Source organism: Amblyomma maculatum, chromosome 2, assembly GCF_055883805.1.
Source record: "Amblyomma maculatum isolate TAMU_Amacu chromosome 2, ASM5588380v1, whole genome shotgun sequence".
NCBI classification, from domain to species: Eukaryota; Metazoa; Arthropoda; class Arachnida; order Ixodida; family Ixodidae; genus Amblyomma; species Amblyomma maculatum.
Genome location: NC_139345.1, coordinates 63,443,744 through 63,464,258, shown reverse-complemented (window position 1 = coordinate 63,464,258; position 20,515 = coordinate 63,443,744). Strand labels below are relative to the sequence as shown.

General features: G+C 43.8%; 1 long non-coding RNA gene across 1 annotated transcript in view; it reads right to left on the bottom strand.

Moving 5' to 3' along the window:
* LOC146198815 (uncharacterized) overlaps window positions 1–20,515 on the bottom strand; it is a 92,291-nt gene that overhangs the window by 23,168 nt on the left and 48,608 nt on the right. The gene's annotated exons all lie outside the window — the stretch shown is intronic.

Here is a 20,515-nt window from a genome sequence, read left to right as displayed (position 1 = left end):
GCTGCCGCCTCAGTGGACGGTGTTGGTTGACGTTCTGCGCGCAAGTGGGTGGAAAGCATCGTAGTGCCATCCTAAAGCAGGGCGTGGTATGCTGAGAGAGCTAACTCACCTCGTCAAATCTCGCTTGGCCAGGATGAAGAGAAATCAGTTCCCATATCAAGGAGAATCGGCTCCAGGGCGAAGGACATTGGTGGCCGGATGTTGGCTCTTGGTTTTATTTTGATGTCCCCTCAAGGACGCCGTCAACTTAAGGTACACACATTTCTTGCTTAAAAGCAGCTGCCACTTATAGTAGGCTGTTTGCATAACAAAATATTTTGCTATGCGTATAGCTATATGTGCGCCAAAAATCTGCCTCTTCGAAACGAACTTTCTTCATGCTATCTCGCTCGGTATTATTGGCGGCGCGTGAAGTGCTGCCCGAGCTCACTCATGCTTGTATAGTGACGCCAGTCATTACGTGCTTTCGAGTTGTCGGTATGGAAGCTGGCTAATTTATTTTCAGTGCGGATCATGTCCGCTACCTTGCTCTCAGCCTCACCCTCGATCGTCGTCCTGATGGTAAAATCAGCTTTGACAGTAAAAATGGCAACCGCGGCCCGCGACGCAAACGCTTTGCTTGGCTAGTATTGCCCCCAAAATAGGCAATACGTAGTCTCGTGCTTTTTTGCTGAATTAATTTGTTGTCTAAAGCAAAACGGCACACTGATATATTTTATGCGAAGCATATTAACGTAGGTTTCGGGCCTTCGCGCGACGCCCGGCGGTGGCCCCCATTGACCCTGAAGTGGGGTCACTTGACATGACGTCACGTGATGACGTCACACCGGCTACAGATGGGGCCTCATATCGCGCCGTCGGTCGCCTCCCGGCGGTGGCCACCATTGACCTTGAAGTGAGATCGCATGATGTGACGTCACGTGATGACGTGACACCGGCTGCAGATGGGGCCTCATATCGCTCCGTCGGACGTCGCCCGGCGGAGGCCTCCACGCTTCGGTTCGCGCCATCGCGCGCGACGCGGCGGCGGCGCCACCATCGCTGCATCACGTGATATGTGACGTCACGCCAGGGATGAAGCGGCGCGCGCCCGCCGTCGCGTCAGTCTCTGTGCCCGCAACCGCGCCATCGTCTTTGCGCCGGGCGTGTATGCGTAAGTGACGTGCAAACCAAGAGTCATGCATTTACGAACCATAGGAGTATGTTTGTCGGGCTGCAAAGAATAAAGTACGACGATTAACCTAAAACCACGTCTCCGTTACTTAGCCCCATCCACACTGAGGCAGCTGCTTAACATGCTTCGCATCCACTGGGCTTAACCTTGATAAGCCTGCAATTTTTTTTTTTCACTTTTGATCACATTCTGGTTGTTCTACAATATCGAGAAGAGAAAGGAGCAAAGAAATTTAAAAGAGGCCCAAGATGAGAGCCAGCAATTGGGTGATGGTCAGTTAAGGAGACTGCTTCTGCCCTTTCTTGATAGCTGGGAAGCACGATGCCATATGCGCTGCCCAGGGAGGGCGCACGGGCACAGGCGCGTCATCGTTAGCTAACCAAGCTTGATAGCATGGAGTCACATGCCGCATGGTCTAGAGCGCTTTATAATGATGTGAAGTAGAGTAGATTAAGACAAACGTTAACTTAACTGCTTTGCTAGAGCCAATGTGCTTGTATCTCGGCAGTTTACATAGCACTGGCGCTGTGTTAAAACGCGTGTACTGCAAGTTAGGCCAGTAGATGACTGAGGATTTCACTTTAAACATCCTTGCCACAGAACCATTCTAGCGCATAAACCATTTGTTATAAACTCTGATTTTCTTCTCCATAATCTCATAGATGGGCGCGTTATATTTGCAGGGACCGCTTGTAGGAGGTTCCGTAAATATATGCTCTGATCAAGAACACCTCTTTTACTCATTTTCTGCCATCGTTACCATGTGTATCATATTGCACGCCTGTACTTCACAAGAATAGTTTCGTTTTACCTATGCAAACGTTCATGAAGCTGTCAGTTAGGGACACTCTATCGGCTTCCAAGAAAGGATGTCGTCTTTAATTTCTGCCTTCTAACTTCCTCATTCCACGCCCCACAGGCTGCTCCTGGATCACCGCGTGCTTCCAATACCACGTTGCTAATACGGCTTAACGCATGCCGATCCGGCGCAGGGCAGGAGCTACGTCGGAGGAGAGAGAAGCCAGGGGGGAGAAACAATCTGATTTTGTGCCTGAAAAAGTCGTTTCCTCTTGGCGTTCGAAGAACTATCTGCATTGCTCTTTAAGGTGGTTTCACGAGGAAAAGCAATGTTAACATTCATGTTGATTAGGCCGGCGTAAAAAAAAAGCGCAAGTCTGCTTTAATTGCGGAAATAGATGCTCGTTCATTTGAATTGATAATCTAATGGCAGTGCACTTCTCGAGACGCATTTCTCTTACCACGCGGAACACAACCGAGCACTCTGCCTATACCACGTTTCGCAGAATGCGGCTCGGCTCTAGTATGTTTTGGAAATAACACATACTCTCCAGGCGCGCCCACGTGTGCCGCACGGCGGAAGCAGTTTGGTTGCATGCTGATCGTGGGTTCGGATTATCATACGCCTACATGTATGACAAGCGTCCAAGGACGGGAACGTACTCTTGGCCCGCCTAGTGAGGCATTCGGTAAAATTTTTCAATCACTGCTTGCCTGGACTGGTTGACATATGGTAAAATTATCGTGTAGAATATCAGCCTTCAGGGCAACAGGATTCTGTTAGAGCGCATTTGGCCGACACTCGCAAGTTAAAAACGGTAGATGGCCTATATTATACCAACACTAGAATAAATAATCTGAGCTTGCTAGCACTCACCTGTGGAGCTGATATCTATACATGCTAATAAAAATCGATGAAATTAACGCGTGCAAATAGCTTGGAAGATGAAGGTGTGGAAATTAAGATGATAGGGACAGCAGCAGAGGCTCTGATGGAATACCGTGGTTCACTGCGAACAAACTCCTGTTAAAAGTGGAAATGTGCAAAGACGGGCTTGAAATAGAAGCAAAAGTCCATTGTTGCCTTTAGGGTAACAGAGCGAATTCCAAGGAGAGAAAATGTGACTGAGAGACGGCACACGGTCAGATGGACAGCATGAAAGGAATAGCATGGCTCAGGCTTATACAGCTCTTAGTCGAATACGAACACTTACTGGGAACAAGGATTGAGGGAAGGGTTTGATCGGGTCTCTTTCTTAAAGCGTCGCCGCATACTTCCTCATGTTCAACCCCATAATGCTGACAAATTGAAATTAAAACGATAGTTGTTAGGCTTTCGTGCAGCGGGAGAGGCATCGCCGGCGTTGTTTCTAAAACAATTTGGGCGAGGCACTTAAAACTGCTTAGGTGTAACATTTATAAATCATCCGTTTTTGTGTGGCCTCAACCTCACTGGAAATGTTACAAATCATATTCAAGATGTTATAAAAGTTTGCGTGCATGTTGCCCTTGAGACCGGTGATATTTGGACTTTTTTTTCGAGTGTAGTCCCATTGCTGCCTTCACAAATCCACTCACTCACTTCTTTAGTTTCAGATTAATTGCTGGCTCTACAGTGATGAAGTTAGCTACCACACTATTAGTGATTGCACTGTTTGGAATAAAGAAACTAAAATGGTCCAGTTTTGCTTTGCTGAGCCTAGTACATGTTCCCAGACAAGCATGGCGGTCACACACCGTTCTGAGGACGGCCATGTCCGGTGGTATATAGAATGAAAATGGCTCCTCGAAGCACCTTTATGATATTCCGGATATTTTCTAGTGACTCAGCGGTACACTAAACCCCCTGTATGTTCCAAAGGTAGCAAAAACTCCTCCTTTCCTGGCCGTTTTCTTCTCGCCCTTCCCTCCCTCTCTCTCGGCCGCCATTAGTGAGCGAAGCGCGCGGCCGCCACCGCCCGCTTCATTCCGTATAGTATGCGGCGTGTTGAAGCGCTTTCTTTCTTCTTTCTTCCTATACAATGGAGCCATATCGCTCACCGTTTTGCGCTCAGGTACAGCGCACATGTGTAGCGGTGTTTCTGAGGTCACTAATGGCGCCGTTTTCCCGCGATAACTTAGCGATAACGAAACCCGCGCGGGTTCTTCGTCCCGTGTGAAGCCTCGTTTAATAGGAGAGCAAAAAGCGGCGAAGAGGTCAAAAGAGGCGTAGAGGGCGGGGAGGAAATTCTACTTTCCAATTTGAACATTGGTTCGCGCTACCTTCGGAACATACAGGGGCCTTACGGCACACGAGTTTGTGGCGCCATATCTGCACCGCATGTTGAGCAGGAATAAGGCGGGACTCGCAAATGAACGCAGCGGAACTAACGCTCTAAAATTATGGCTGAATCAGCGTGGTTAGGGCAAGTGAGAATTATCTGCTTTAGCCCTTTGAATCGGGTAATTTTTTGGGTAACACACACTCATTAGCAAAGAGCCGTTATTTATCACAATATGTGAAAGAAACCGACACGGACATGAAGCCCCGCTTCAACAAGGCCGTATGAACTTGCCTGCGTGGCCTAGAATCGCGTGCCAGACTCGGAGTCCAAGTGTCCCGGTGGGTTCGATTCCCATCTAAAACATGCTGCCCAAGTTAGCCGCAGCGGCGACTTCATCTATTATGAGTGATTTCGCGGCGTCGAACCAACCGCTGACCCTGACAACCGCCATCTGCCGAGCATGCTCACGACGAGGAGTGTACAAAAAACAGACAGACAAACCAAACATCGACAAAATGCATAAGTGCCATAGCGGTTATGAAGTAAATAAAAAAAAACATCTATTCAAAACCCCTTTACCTTTGCAACTGCCTCCGGCGCAGCAGCGTAATTCATTTCTCTCCACGGTAGGGTCCCGCCACTGTTTTCTCCTCACTGGCTGTCTCTCAAAGAGTTAAACGGCGACTGTTGCTAAGGGGTGCCTCTGAGGGCAACCTATAGGTAACATACACTCACTGAAGACAGGGAGTGATCACGGTGAAGTATAACTGCATAATGTTTTCGTTGTCATACCGTCACCTCCTGGCTCTGTCCACGGCTGTTTTTGCGGCTATTAGGAATCAAAAACATCACATAATGTAACTTAAAGAGAAACACCCCCCAGGAAAGACGTTAGAAATTTATTTCAATGTTGTGAATTCTATAAAAAATTAGAAAAAAATTGCACTCAGAGGATTCGAACGATGTTTTGAGTGCTGAGATAAGTAGCATAATACCGTTGCGCCACGGAAGCTTTTTGTTTGTCTTTAATGCCTTTCTTTCACAACCAACATAGGGCGGTCGATTTTTTGAAAGTTTTCTAATTACAAATATTGCATGTAAACCTCATTGCCCCAGAATAGCGACGGGGATGGTGGGCTTTGAATGCACTCTTATTCGTTTTACAATATTTCCGCTGTTTGTCGCCAGATGACGCTGCTCAGAGGGACCTCGTTGAGAGAACGGAATTACGCGGCGCAGCATCAACGTTCACCCCCCCCCCCCCCCCACCCCTTTTAAAAAACATGGGACACAGTGAGAAATGTGAAACTTATTTAGCGCAGTTCAGCCGCTACAGCCAGTTTTGAACGTTTTCTGTGTTTTTCTGTTCTATCATAACTTCTGCTCGTGTGTTCATCTTTGGTTTGCTAGCTCTCTAACTTCCCGCGATACCTCAAGTAATATTTTATGTCACAGAAAAATACCCGTTATTGAACATTTATTCAGTAATTATCTTACATATTGTGTTCAACCCCGAAAGTTTTCGAACTAAATGGACAGACTTAGCAGATAATAATGAACCGCATGCCTTTATGTCTTAGTTGACATGTTTTAAAAGGCTGCATCACAAAGACGATTAGCAAGCTTAGTACTCACAACAGTTACTGATACTAATTATCGCTCACACAAAAGGAGTTGTGCACGACACGCCCAAGCGTAAATACAGACACCGAAAACATCGCATGCCCTGCGTGCCTGCCCTATTGTCCTCGAGTGCCTAAAACTTGTACTATAGGCGCGTAAAGTAACCCAACGCCGCTGTGGTTATCTCTCGCCTACAGATGCGTTCCATATTTTTTTTTCTTAATTGCTATTATGGTTAAGGACTAACGTTTGTCTTCCCGTACGTGCCGTCTCTAAGGCCCTTAGAAGTGTAGTTCGTTAACGCGCGATGTATTGTTTAGGAATATTATTTATGATTCCAGCGTGTCACTTTTCTGAGAGAACATGATCGGCCATTACTGTTTTACTTGAATGCACTCCAGCACCAGGCCCCTCTCGCGACCACAGCTGCCTTACAGCATTCCTAGGTATGCCACTCTGCAGAGTGAAGCGGTGAAATTGTTATAAATATTATTATAAACATTATTATAAACATTATTATAAACAATTATATTAAACATTGACAAACAGTAAAATTAATACACAATCATAAATCACGGCACTTAGACATTTGCACCGAAAAGAAAAAGATTGTTGAGAAGCAGTGGTTTTCTTATGAAAATATTCCTGAACATTTTTGCATACAAGAATAAAACTAATACATTGTTAAAAAGTAACGCACATTCAATTATTACGCAAGAAGGTTAGTGAAAAGGTCCGAGCGTAGGAAGGATTTTAATTCTGTAGGGGTTAGGTTAAGAACACTTATGTCCCGGTTTTCTAGATAGTTTAGGAGTGTAGGCAAGCTTTGGCGAAGCATTAGGAGCCCACAGTTTGTTCTGCGTGCCGTGTGGAACGCAAAGGCACTGCTTAGTGTAGGCTTGAAATGCTAGCTAATGCTGTGCTATTTTTTTCTATTGACATAATAAAACTTTCGGAGCAAGTTATATCTGTACATATGTTGGATTCTTATAATTTTATGCTTCAGAGAAAATTATGCGGTGTGTTCTATGTATGATGCATTTTCAATAACACGCATAACCTTCTTCTCTAATAATATCTTACTGAGGTTCAATTGTGTTGTCGCGCCCCACACTAAATAACAATAATTTATGCGTGAAGCGAACTATGCTATAAATATTATTAATTTTACGAAGAATTGAAAGTTATAATGATTCCAATTAATGAGTCCCACTGTATGACTAATATTTCGGAGAACGAAATTCCCATAATTATCACACTGAAATCTGTTGGAAACATTAACTCCTAAGGTCTGAAAGCTATTTACGATTGCGATATGAGTTAAGGTAAAGATTAGGAAATCACTTAAGGTACTCGCATACCTCTAGCTTTTGCTTTGTTAGCATTTATTTTTAATTTGTTTTCTTTTGACTAGTTACTCAATCCAAATTGCAGATCATTCGCCTTACTAATGAAGTCGGTTGAAGAAACAAACAGAATAAATATAATAAGTAGCATCGGCATAAATTATGAATTTTACATGTTCCTTAAACAAGACGCCATGAACGTAGAGGCTAAACAGAAGCGGGCTAAGAATGCTTCCTTGCGGAAATCCTGAGGCTATTTTCATTACTTGGGAATTTAATGCATATCTTATATCAAAACCTTTGTGTTCGCGTCTTGACTAATTTCAAGCACAGTTCATATCACACACTGCACAGGCTGCTATAAGTGAAGCGGCAACAAGAAACTTTAGGTCCTTTGCATTCCTTGCTGTAGCCTGAGCCACCCTCACAAGTACTTCCTTCGGCTACGACCAGAAGTAATAATTCAACGTGGCATCTTCTGATGGAGGTTTTTACGGCACCACTCGTGTTCACGGTTCAATTAGTGTATATTATTAACTTTATTTATAAATACCCGAATTTAAGGCGACCTATGATTTTTTACTTTTCACAACGTTTCACTTATATCCGATTAAATATGGCAAGAAGGGCATCAGAACCTCAGCAAGCAGTGGCTACAGCTTTGCTTTGCAATATATTTTACTGTATTCCCCATTCTCGGCACTCACTCTCCCCCAGCCTTGCACCCACTATCTGCCTAACACGGCATATGAAGATCTCGGCTTCTCTCCGTTTAACTGTCAACTGTGTAAATAGGATGGGTGTCGCAATACGCAACAATTTATTATTTGCGCTCATCACTATCGGCACTGCCCTGCTTCGTGCTGCCGCTTTGGTACGGCATTGACGCAAACGGAGTACCAAGATATAGGGAGCTTATTTCTGAAGGATCTCCAAGAACAACTGCGTCTAATAAAGCTCAAGATAGCAAATTTATTCTCTGTGTTTTTTTAGCATCGAAGCAGACATTTATGGCTAAAAGAAATGAAATACAATTTTCGCTTCTCTCCACCTGTATAAGAATACTTGTTCCGATTGGTTAAGTGAGCAGATGTGTTAAGTGAGCATAGAAAAAATAGTGCGGTAAACTAGCTCCTTAAATAATGGATCCTTGTTTCTAGTGCAGTTCGTTTGTAATAGCCGTTCGCGATTTGCCGTGCTGACCAGAGAGTAGTTAAAAAAAGAAAGAAAGCCCAAGTTGAGCTCATTAAACTTCGCCTCATACTTTCTGAAGAAGCATACACCGCAATAAGAGACAATAACTTCTCGACCATGACACTCGTGCAAGCTCGGCAAACAAAAAAAGCTGTTTCCTGCAAAAGGGTATGCTTTCGGACCATCACTAACCAGTTAGCACAGGTGCAAATGTTTTTCCCTATAAATACGGTCTCAACGTGCGAGGAGAACGTAAAAGGAATTATTGTTCTTTTCAAAACCGCCACAGGTTCTGAGCTACCTAGCTCTCTACAGCACATAACTTCAATGCAAATAACATGGAGCTCCTAGTAGGAGTGTCATAGCTACCACGCGCTCTTTCAACGACAGCTTTGGCTTAGCCTTGTCTCTTCAGCCGTTCAAGGTTCTCTCTCTTTCCTCAGACCAGTGTGCCTGCTCTAGCTTAACCAGGATTCGGAACTTTGAGTGACGCGAAAGCGACCGATCGACACGATGTAGACCGGACGCTAATTTGTTTTGGTTGGACCACACCGTAATAAATGTTCAATTCGACCATTTCTTATCCCAGGTGCCGTAAGGAAGTTGGTGTTTTCTTGTGTGACCATTTCCACTTTTGCTCTGAAATGTGCACATAGGCGTACCTTCAATTTGCACTTCCCAGTCCAAATTACGACCTCTTGTTCAAGACAATATGATACAATCTTTGCCAAAAAGTGTAGAGCCCAGTGGGTCGGCCTTTGAGCCAATTCGTGCGACTTGTAATGCATTGCCAATGTTGCGAATCTCTTGCTAGGGAACAGATTGTTTCGTCCTACCCTCTCCAATAAGAAGGACGTCCACAAAGTCTAAATCAGCGCCACTACATTGCTCAGAAGCAGACCCTCTGGGCTCTACACTTTTGACAAAGGCTGTACCTAGCCAGTCATTGTCATCTGTGAACACGAGAGTCGAAAGAGCAATTCTTTAGCATCAACAGTGCTGCTAGACTCGATGCGAAAGGATGCGTTTGTACCAAAAGATGACTGTTGACCTTTACGGCGTTTTGACGGAATCCACCTCGTGGATGATAATGTAAAGAGCACAAATAGATTTCCGAATTCCATATCGAGAAAAGCCGTATCAGCCCTCTATTTAAAAATGCTCACAATGTATTTCGAATTAACCTAATACCATGGCTGTCATCAAACATCGAATGCGTTCGTTGCATTGTCTTGAGAAGAATGAAAATATTTGTAGCGGAGCACGTTACATGAGAGTAAGTGTTAATGAAACTGAAGTTATTACTTAAAGGTCAGGCCCACACGTTTCACTAATTTACGAACTGGCAAACTTCATATTCAAGGACCACAAAGGATGCAAGTCTGTGCGACCATTCACTCTGTAAAAGGTAAAAATGCTTGAGGACGTTCAATAGTAGACCTCGAGAACTACGACCTTCTTTAAGTGCACTTTAGATTGAAGGAAAGTAATCAACTCAACTAAATCTGTCGGGTAGATCAGGCAATTTAGGCATATAGATTTCTGTAAAATGGCTCACGTCCCAAGTAAAGAAGGAGGAAGGGAAGACGGACGAACACAAAGCCTACTACGCACACAAAGCTTAAATGCCTCAGATCAGCCCACGTATATATCGTGCAAGGAAACATAAACAAAAGAAACGCATCCCACCTCTATAGCAAGAACTTTGATATGGACGTCTCTCCTGCGTTATACAAAAGAACTGAAGTATCGCTAACACATTCTATCCCAGCTCTCGGAATATAATATGCCTCTATACTTTCACTGGTGGTTTTTAACTTGCTTCCGCTTAGAATCCTCACTCCCGAAAACATCTTTGTACATTCATTGCAAATAGTGAAGGAAGATCGGCTTGTTATAGAAAGAGCCAGTTACAAACGCCTTTACACTCTTCTTGCTGATACAAATTAGGATCATGTGACTTTTTTCAAAGTTTACTTACTTGCACTACGTAAGCCATGCTTTTCATTTGAGGCGCCGAGGACGCAGACCCTGTCTTCTTGCGGCTTCCGCAAACACTCCAACAGGCAAGTAGCTCTGCGTTACTCCTCACGCACACCCAATGGTTCGGAGCACGTCCGCCGCTGATTCGCCGCTTATTGAATTTCCACACAGGCTGTCGTCTAGTTTGCGGAGTACTGCTTTTTTCTTGACCCGGATTTGTGTAACGGAAGCGACACGCAGCGGCCGCATGTGTGCAAGCGAAGGGCAAATAAATATAGAACGAAAGGAGCAAAACGATCCAGAATGCTTTTTGTTTCAGTATTTTCTTTCAAGGAAGCCACGCTACCTCAAATAAAAGAGTCGTGGGTTCGAGGCATCTCTGACACCTAAATTACATTTCAGTGAAATCAATGTTTTTGAAACTTCGAGCCATTTGACACAAGCGCCGACCTTGAAAGCACATTGTACGTTATGTTTCATTCACTTTCATTTCATGTGTGGCATCACAGTTACCGGGAGCATTGGGGCCGAGGGAGGGAAGAAGGTGCTCTAACTGGCCTGTTCAAGATCATGTGATGGTGATGTCATGACCATGTCGATCAATCAGGGCTCGCTTGAGCCAACAGCGACGGCGATGATGGCAATGCCGGCTATTCTGCGATACTGGTCCCTTGTGCAGTCGCGGAACGTATTGAAAGGAGAAGCATACCCAACAACATGTGAGAATTCATCCGCCCTGCCGCTGGCTGTCATTCACTGGCATGATCTTCCGGAGCACATTTTGAGTATCAGTGTCCTAGCTCGTTTTAGGGCCGAAGTAACGACCCTTATTTTATGTTACTTGTGTTTTGTTAAGTATTGTATTAATGATGGTCCTATATTTCAGCGACCGGTACTAACAGTAAATAAGTTTTGTATAGACGTACTGCTCATGCACCTGACATTATCGATATCTATATTATCACACAGTGCTCCTCTGCTTGGAGCCTGTGAGGCGATATGAATAAATAAATAAAAACATACAACGATCGGAATGTTATTATCTGGTGAAATATAACGGCGGTTTTTATTGAAATAAAGGACGACAACTCTGCTCACACACAAGGAAAAGTAAAAGGGGCTGTGCAAAGATTCACAAAACAAAACCTGAGCTGGGATATAGTGTAGAGTGATAGCAGGAAGCTGGGATTCTTGATAACATGAAGGTCGAACACGACGTGAGGCAGAGCTTCAGTCGGCTAGCCCATATATCTATAACTGGGTGCGAACTAGCTCTCTTGTCAAAACCTCGGCTAATAGATTGAGGTTTTCGCTCAATGGTTGTTCCCTTTGTTTTGTGTTAGCTAAGATATGGAAGTTAAAGTAAAGTGTCTTGAACTAAAAGATGGCCCTTGTCGCATGTTTATGGCGGATACGCCTTCTACATCGTCTAACTTGCCATCCCCTCTATACTGGAAACATTTACTCTCGTAATATCTATCAGACTAGCCGTTTAGCATTTCGTTTCGCATTTACAAGAAATATCCGCATTCGAAATTTTACGCATTTTACATTAATACTGTACCAAGTAAACGCTACTCTTCCCTTAGAGTTATGAAGACGTCTAATATTTAGTTGTACAATACTCCTTTTGTTGCGTTACATATTGTTTGGTTTCTCATGCGCACGTGAAAGTATCGTTGTGCTTCTAAAGATGCTGCTGTTTATGTAGGTACAGATACAACTTTTATATATCTTCAGGAATTTAATCTTAACTAATAAAATGTTATTTAGCTTGTGGTTTTTTATCCTCGGCTGCTATAAGCGAAAGAAGCTGAAACGACGGCAGCAAATAAATATCGCAAATTTATATGCAGGTTGACTTTTTTTGAATTCCTAATTATCAGTCCTTTCAGTGGTTAAAGCAGAAGACACTGGAACCTAAATAGATAGAGCAACACCGTTGGGTTATTAAGAACTTATTGATATAACATTTTTGCTATTCGTGTTCTTGCTATAGTGTCAGTCTCTCCGGCGCACACAAAATAAGAGGTGTAAAAAAATGAAAATAATAATTGTGAAAATGCTTCATTTCTGCAAGTCATCAACTCAATTTTGAGTGATGCTTGCTTCAATTGCAATGCATTTTTAACGTTCTTCCAGACGACACACTTTCTGAACACTCATTAACTTAACCATTCTACTCTTTCTGCTTTTGAAAAAGATAAATGACGCCACGATGACAAAAAATTGCTGCTGCACTAAATTAGCTGCCTATAGTACTGGGCTTCATTCTTTCTCTTTAGCACTTCACTTACCTTCCAGACAGGCGAACAATTCAATGAACAGAAATAAAATATTCAAAGAAAATTGGGCAACTATTTTCTAAAATGAGTCTCTAATACTGGATTTGCAAAAGCGGTGGTAGTAGGATTCGCCTCCTTGGCTTCTATTTTATAAAGGGAATAAATTGGAAGTTTTTCAGTAGAATTAATTCTCATATCTCGACCCTTATTGAAATCAATAATTTTTTAATCGCTTTGCACTTCCACCACCTGACAACTACTCTTGGAATCTTTACGTATGTTCTGCATTCCGACCCCTTACAGAAGCTAGCTTTCAACAATTAAGAAATGTAAAAAGAAAACGCGAGAAATAGGGGGAAAAGTGATGAAAGCTGTTTTTGGGACATGTCTCGCAGTATATTGGCAACACGTTGTTTCGTCGTGCAGATTGTATATATGTGATATTTCCCTTGAGAAACAGGCAGTGTTATAAGCAGACATGTGAGACCCGGCATAGACATATGGAAAACTAGCCGCCTTTATTTTTTTACCACAGCATTCAGACAGTGGCACACTGTTGTGGTAGAGGATCTGTAGGCACGCCTACATACACAAATGAAAAGGTGTCTTTTCCTTAATGAAATGGATTAAAATGACATCGTTTATATTCACCATTTCGGAGTAACATTATTTTAGAAATTTGCAGCAATTTACGGCAAGGTAGTGCGTCACCGTAATGACAGCAAATGTTGTAAGCCTCTTGGTAGCCAAAACAAAGCTTCACTCAATGAAACACAACCAGCAAGTGTACAGCGTGTCGCCTATCTATGAGCGGCAACTAAACACTTCCTTCATATTACCATTCATTTTATTATTTTCCTTTTGATTACGAAGGTGAATCGGGTCATCGTAGATATCCCCCGAAGGAGCACGGTGGGATGTCGCAACTTAGGAGAGAAGACGCGGCTGCGGACGTGAGCAAAGTTCTAACCCTCGGCTCTCTTTCGCCTTCCGAGAAGGCAAGTCTAAAAACTATTTTTGTGTGCCTCTCTTTTCTCCACGCCTGGCAACAAATGAGTCACCGCTAGAATTGAGCCTTGGACGATTCTCCTTCACGAAAGAATAAAATTGCCACCTTTTAAGACCGGATGAGAAACACAGGATGTACAGTCAGGGACAAAAGTTTTTGGGACGCTTATTTGTGGAAAAACATTTATTTCTTTTTTGCCTCGCTAGTTTGCATGTGTATTTTTTTTTCTCTGAATGGGGCGCGCATGTCCCCTCGTGACCAAGTAATTTCATTCTCCATATTTACGCGACCGAGCAGAAAAAAATATTTTCCCCTGAACTCGCGTCCCGTAAACTTTTGTCCTTGACTGTACATAAGGAGGGAATAAAGGAACAGGACAAGAAGTGAAAACTTCTTTCCTTGGGCATGAACTTGTTACACTTACAAGAAATACGAGGAGAAAAATAAAAGCAGTACAACTTTGTCCACTTGACTTTCTTCAAGGTGTATGAGAAAAAAGCGGGAGATTGGATACGGGCAACTAAGTCACAATAAGTCAATCGAAATCAGCAGAGAGAGAAAGAACCTTTTTGTAGGCTTATAGAATCAAATGGCAGGAAGAAGAGTAAATAAAAACGATAAAATGCAACGTAAACAAAAAGCGAAATACATGCGGTTCAAGAGCGAAAGAAAGTATTAGTTGCGAAAGGTTAAAAAATAAAAGCTCTTTGTGAGCGTTTTACTTAAAAAACTGGTATATACATACAAACAAATGGCAGAAACTGATTGCACAGGTGGGTTAAGTGGTTATGGATCCTTAATTCGCAAGCTAATTCCCTAAGCTTAAAATGGCATCATTGTTATGAGCAATTAACTTCTATGTTGTGCGGCTTTTTCACGTGCGCTGGCGTCAAAGTAGGCGACCATTTATGCTGCGTCGAATTCTGGTAGCTCTGTTGAAAAGTAACAAAGAAGATAGTGACTTTTATTAATTAGACAAGAATCAATAAGACGCACTAGAAAAGGAGCAAACACATAGCACCAGCTTGACTTGTGCGCTTTTGGAAAATGGCACACGTGCGAGATTTACGAGATTTATCTTTAGCTAATGCTGCCTAAAACCCTAAGACACTTCGCTTTTTTTTTTCATTCTAACGAATCGAATCTTATTCAGTTCACGCCTGCCGTTATTTTTTGGTACTCTGATTACTGCTTCAAATATTGTCACCATGGCACCACTACTGAAATCGCGACGCACAGTATATTGTCCGTGAAGGCTTCGGTTGGTTTGTAGAATGAAACATTGCATATCTACTTAGGCTATGAGAGACGCCGCATTAGAGGACTCCGGAATTCTCGACCACCCGGGATTCTTTAACATGCACTGACATCGCACGGTACACGAGCGCCTTGCTTTTCGACACCAATGAAAACTGACCGCCGCGGCCGGGATTCGATCCCGCGTCTTTGGTTTCAGTAGTCGAGATCCCTAACCATTAAGCTACCGCGGCAGGGCTGCACGTGGATGAAAACAGTTAATATATGTATATATATCCAGCTGGCAGTACATGATAAGAAAGCGCTTTACCGACAAAACAAGTGTTTCGCCCGCATTAGTAATATATCTTTCAACCATCGCAGTTGAAATGCTTGTAACAAGTGTATGAAAGATCCTTGTTTATTCGGTTGAAAGCATCCTGCGTTTTTTTCTGTTAAAATTTTATAGAAAAGCGCTGAAGCTTTCTATACTTTGCAAGAGTCATTCTTGGGCGGTTTTCAAGGCAAGGCACATTCTAGTTCGTGCTTATGAAAGATCCTAAAGCGCAATTAAGCTGTAAGGACATATGTGAACGTCAAAGGGTGGTTTGGGGTAGTAGAGTATTTTGTGAAAATATATGCTCTGCCTGTTCACTTGCTTCAACCACGACTTCGCAGGTTCTTCTGGGGTATCCAAACACAGCTTATTCTCGAAGGGCAGGCTTCAAACTTATCCTAATTGCGTTCTCCCACGTTTAAGCCACACTCCCTTTTTCTCATCGAACAGTTGGACGCAAACAGGCTGAGTTTTCAGCAAGAAACAAAATAATACAGGGGCAGAGGGATGATTAGGTACGCTTGTATACAGTTATGAGATTTCAATTATGGCATCTGCCGCAGATCTTAAAACATTTCCGGACGTGCACACTAGAGAACACAACATACCCACGCTTATGCACACGCACATAACATAAGCGGCGTTTTGTGAATGCCTGCTTTTCTTCGGTCGTGCACTGTGTTCCTAATAGCGAAAAAAAAAAAGCGGCTTTTCATTGCTGTTCGCGTGCAGTAATCAAGCTGAGCTGCGTGCAGATAGTTCCAAATGCAATGTTTTAAGCTAATTAAGTAAATTCGGTTACAGGAATCATCGGACTCAAGCTGCTACCTGCTCACTTCCGGCCGTCTTCCTTAGGCTAGCTCAATGGCAGGTTAATTAATGTCGTGCCTTTTGGCCGTCGTGGTGTACACAGAACAAATGAGAGACTAAGGAAGAAAAGGCCTAGCAGTGAACTAAGTGAAGGCGAGGGCATTTAATTGGCACGTATGGCCGACTTGGAAAAACCCGTGATCGAAACCGGAAGGTGACCGACGCACAAAGGCGGGCGTCTTTTAATTAGAAAAAAGCGACTGGGTTATAATGAAGTTGCATTAGCTAAGTTCATTCTGCACTGCACGCCTAGAAGAAGTAGACTAAGTCGTTGTTGCACGGGGACTGTAATAGTATCTTATGGTAAAGTACCTTGGTTACGTTTTCTCCACTCATTTCTTTAAGCACACATTCAGATGAAGACCATGTATCTGCATTGCATACAGGCTATACGGTGCAAGATAATGCACTTACGTTAATTGCCTTATGCGTGATAAAGCTTATGGTATTATATATTAACCCGCATGGACTTCGTGCCGGGCATAGGTTGGGCGTGTGCTGCAGTGAACTTGGAACGTTTCCACGTAGCAAGTCGCGAATGGCGCTAGTTATGCCCACTTTATAATTCAAAACCCGACCCCTGAAAGCGATACAGATGCTAAGTATCACTGCTTCAGTATTAGACGGAGAGCTGCGTCACATTTTCTTGCGATTGGTTCAGGTGTTGTAGTTGTCCTTGCAAAATTATTCCTTCGGCTGTACACCATCGAATTCTTTTCAGGTATGGTATACTCTGCAGCGGATGCGTGTTACTCTAAACCTGATCCTCAGTACACGACTTCCACAGCTGCTCATTCGTTTAAAGGATCATAAAAGAATAGCAGACTCTTTTATGTGTGGAGCATGATTTAAATGATAAGTGCACTGGAGGCTTAACCTCAATGCATTAATGATGTATGCTTGAAGTGCGGTATATCCGTGAACAATATCTATTGATTCTCCTTTTATTTTAGATACCTAGATGGCCCTTCGATGAGGGATTTACTTGAGGGGGCGGAGGGGGGGGGGTGAGGGCTACAAACGTGGTGTTAATAAAACATTGCATCGATAGCTTTCATAAAATGGCCCGGGTTTTATTTGACGGATTGCAAATATGGGAAGGCTGTGAAAAAGGAGGTAAGACGGTAACCGTGCAAGCAGTAGGTGAGTAATCGGCCTTACAGTGGCTTATGCGAGTGGAAGAACTTCGGGGAGGTTGGACAGGACACTTATAAAACATGCGACATAATTTTTAACACAGAGTCTTGCAACTATATGGTGTTTCTGAATTCTGAAGGTTAGGTTAGCATCAATTATTTATGAGGGAAGTTAAATTGGTGTAGTACAGTATGAAAATGCACTGAATATGGGTAGAGGGGGAGCCTCAGTTTGAGCCTTATTTGTCCTGGAAAACTCATATAACTAACATCATTTCTTCAGCTAAAAAATCCCTTGGTTTCCTAAGACGTCATCTTCGCGATGCTTCCGTGCACGTCAAGTTACTAGCTTACGAATCACTTGTGAAATCAAAGCTAGAATATGCATCACCCATTTGGCACCCACATCAAGCTTACCTAAGCAATGCACTAGAACTTTTGCAGAACTGCGCCGCCAGGTTTATTCATTCGTCATACCATTACAGCACCAGAGTATCATATCTGAAATCCCTTTCAGGCTTACAGCCACTCGAGATACGCCGCCGCATAGCCAGTCTTTCACTATTTCACAAGTTTTTTTACCGCCATCTACAAACTGCACCCTATATGGTCCCACCGGCACGCATATCTCACCGCACTCTCCACCATCTGCAGATCAGCCGTCCACGTGCACGAACCCTCACCTCTTCGACGAAGACAAGTCAACTTGTCGAAATGTTGGCTCGGCCTGCGAACTGAGGCTTCCCTCCTCTACCCTTGTTCAGTGCTGTTTCTTATTGTGTAGCCATCTTCTTTCTCTCGTTCTAGCTTTGTGGAGTACAAGTAATTTAAGTAGATGAATCGAGCAGCACAATTTTGAGCAAGTTCAATGAAGCTTGGTTAAGTTGAGCGAGGTCCTAGATGGCGGATTCAGACTCTAATTTCGGCAGAATTAAAGTTTTATATGCTAGTGTTTTAACCTTTGGTGAAGCTAGGCGTAAATAACGACAAATGTAGCCGAAAGTTTTGTTACCTTTGTTAATTACCCATGTTATGTGGGTATACCAGTAATGTTTACTGCATATGTCAACACCAAGATACTTAATGCACCTGTTGGATGCGACACTGCAATCATTCAGAAGATAATTTTGGGTAGGGTAATTGTTTTGCTTGTAGAACGAAATTAGCGCTGTTTTCTTAGTGTTTAAAAACATAAGTGACCTACGACAGCCCTCTTTCAACTTTTGTACGTCAGATTGAAGGATAATACTATTTTTCGCGCTTCCTCGACTACTCTGTTCACTCGCAAAGTGTTCTCGTGAAGCATCCGTTGCTCAATTTAGTCACACGACGCTCGGCGGCGGCGGCGGTATAACGCAGTGCGCTTAGACTAGACGGACAAGCCTCCGCGCCCACAGTGCACCGCGTCTCAGTGAGCTTCCCGGGAAGGAGCCCCTTCTAATACGCCTCGGCTCCCTCTTTTAGCGCCATCTATCCTACTTCCTTGTAAACTACTTCCTTGTAACCATGGCTCCGAAGGTCGCCCCTCCCACCGTCCCCCCGCCCCCTGTTACGGTTTTGAGGACCAAACGTTAGTGCGAATTCCTCACGCAAGCTGAGCCTTAACGCGGCTCGTAATTCTGTGCTTCATGTGTACAGCACAGTTTGCCACCACTCCGAACCCTTCACGCCAAATGAGTGGGTCATACTCACTCACTCACTCACTCACTCACTCACTCACTCACTCACTCACTCACTCACTCACTCACTCACTCACTCACTCACTCACTCACTCACTCACTCACTCACTCACTCACTCACTCACTCACTCACTCACTCACTCACTCACTCACTCACTCACTCACTCACTCACTCACTCACTCACTCACTCACTTCTTACACTGAAATAACCGCGCGATTCTTATCACGAACCAGGGTCTCGCTGCTGTATGTTGTACATAAATGACATAGCTAACCTGTTTACGTAAATGACAAGCTTAAGCAGATTTTTTCTAATTGCAGCTTATCATGATAGCCATTACAAAGGCAGTTCGATGTGAAGAAATGAATGTTCCTCCGACTATCAACATAGAGTTAACGCCTAATGCACTATGTGCAGATGGCTTCTATGCCGACGACCATTGGCATTTTCACGAAACCAAAGCCTCGCTGCGGAGCACAGCGAAGGTACACCAGCGCACGCAAGCGTTTGTTCGCACTTTCGCGAGTGCTGCTCGGCGCATTACAACGTTGTTGTCAATGTTTTTCTGCGAAAATGGTGGTGATGTTTACGCTATCGGCACCCACCGCTGCAGTGCCCCGATCCTATCTACAGAGAACTCGCTCGGCAGATTTGTGCTGAGCGCTTGAAGGTGCTGTGTGTATAACGATCGCTTTCAGATGCGGTGCCAGGGGTGTCGTGTTGCAGAGAAAGCTCGGCAGCTCAGCTAATGCATTTCTGCACGACACGAAGATGGAAAGCATGGAGCTGCCCTTCCATCGCTTTTCCATCGCATGCAGCCAAAAGGGCTGGCAGATTCTCGTGTCTAAACCACGGACTGGCAAGACAATCATGGCATCGATGGTGGTGTGTGTTCGCGGCATTTTTTATGCATGCGGCCTTTTCTTCAAAATCAGTAAGACATGCCACTATAACTGTGTATCCTTTTAATCAAGATTTGAAAAATATTCCTATCTGGTCGTTGTAACTGCGGAAGCAGTGCAATCGTAACTCTCGAAAAATTGTACATGGATTTTGTTGATTACCAACAAACGTGTTTCGCGGTCCGTATTAGAAACCAGAAAAAAGAAGACACTGAAGCGGTCGGACATGAGGGCTTTTACGAAAGTGTGAAGGCGGCATGCAAGAAAAAAGTTTACCCGCGAATCTGGTCAACTTACCTGGCCATCAAAGAGAGGGTTTACGAAGGTTAACACCCGTTAATTTCACTACTGGTAATTGGCGTCTCAGCAAATGAAAGCAGGAATAGGAGACAGTGTATATCATAACCAAGCCTCCGCCCCTCCGAAGGCACGACAAAATTGATGGTACCGATCTCAAGCAGCGACACACAGACATGAGAAGGCTCAGAACTGTAGCCAAAACTTGGCCACAACGCCCCGTCGCCATCACAGTTTCTATGAATTACCAGCGTGTCCTTACTACGCCAGAAGTGAACATCCTTGGTTTGTATATCGGAAAGGAAAAGACCATCACCATGGGTTACACTGCCGAGCGATTCCTGCTTAACATTCAACGTAGAGAAGCAAGCACCATGGAA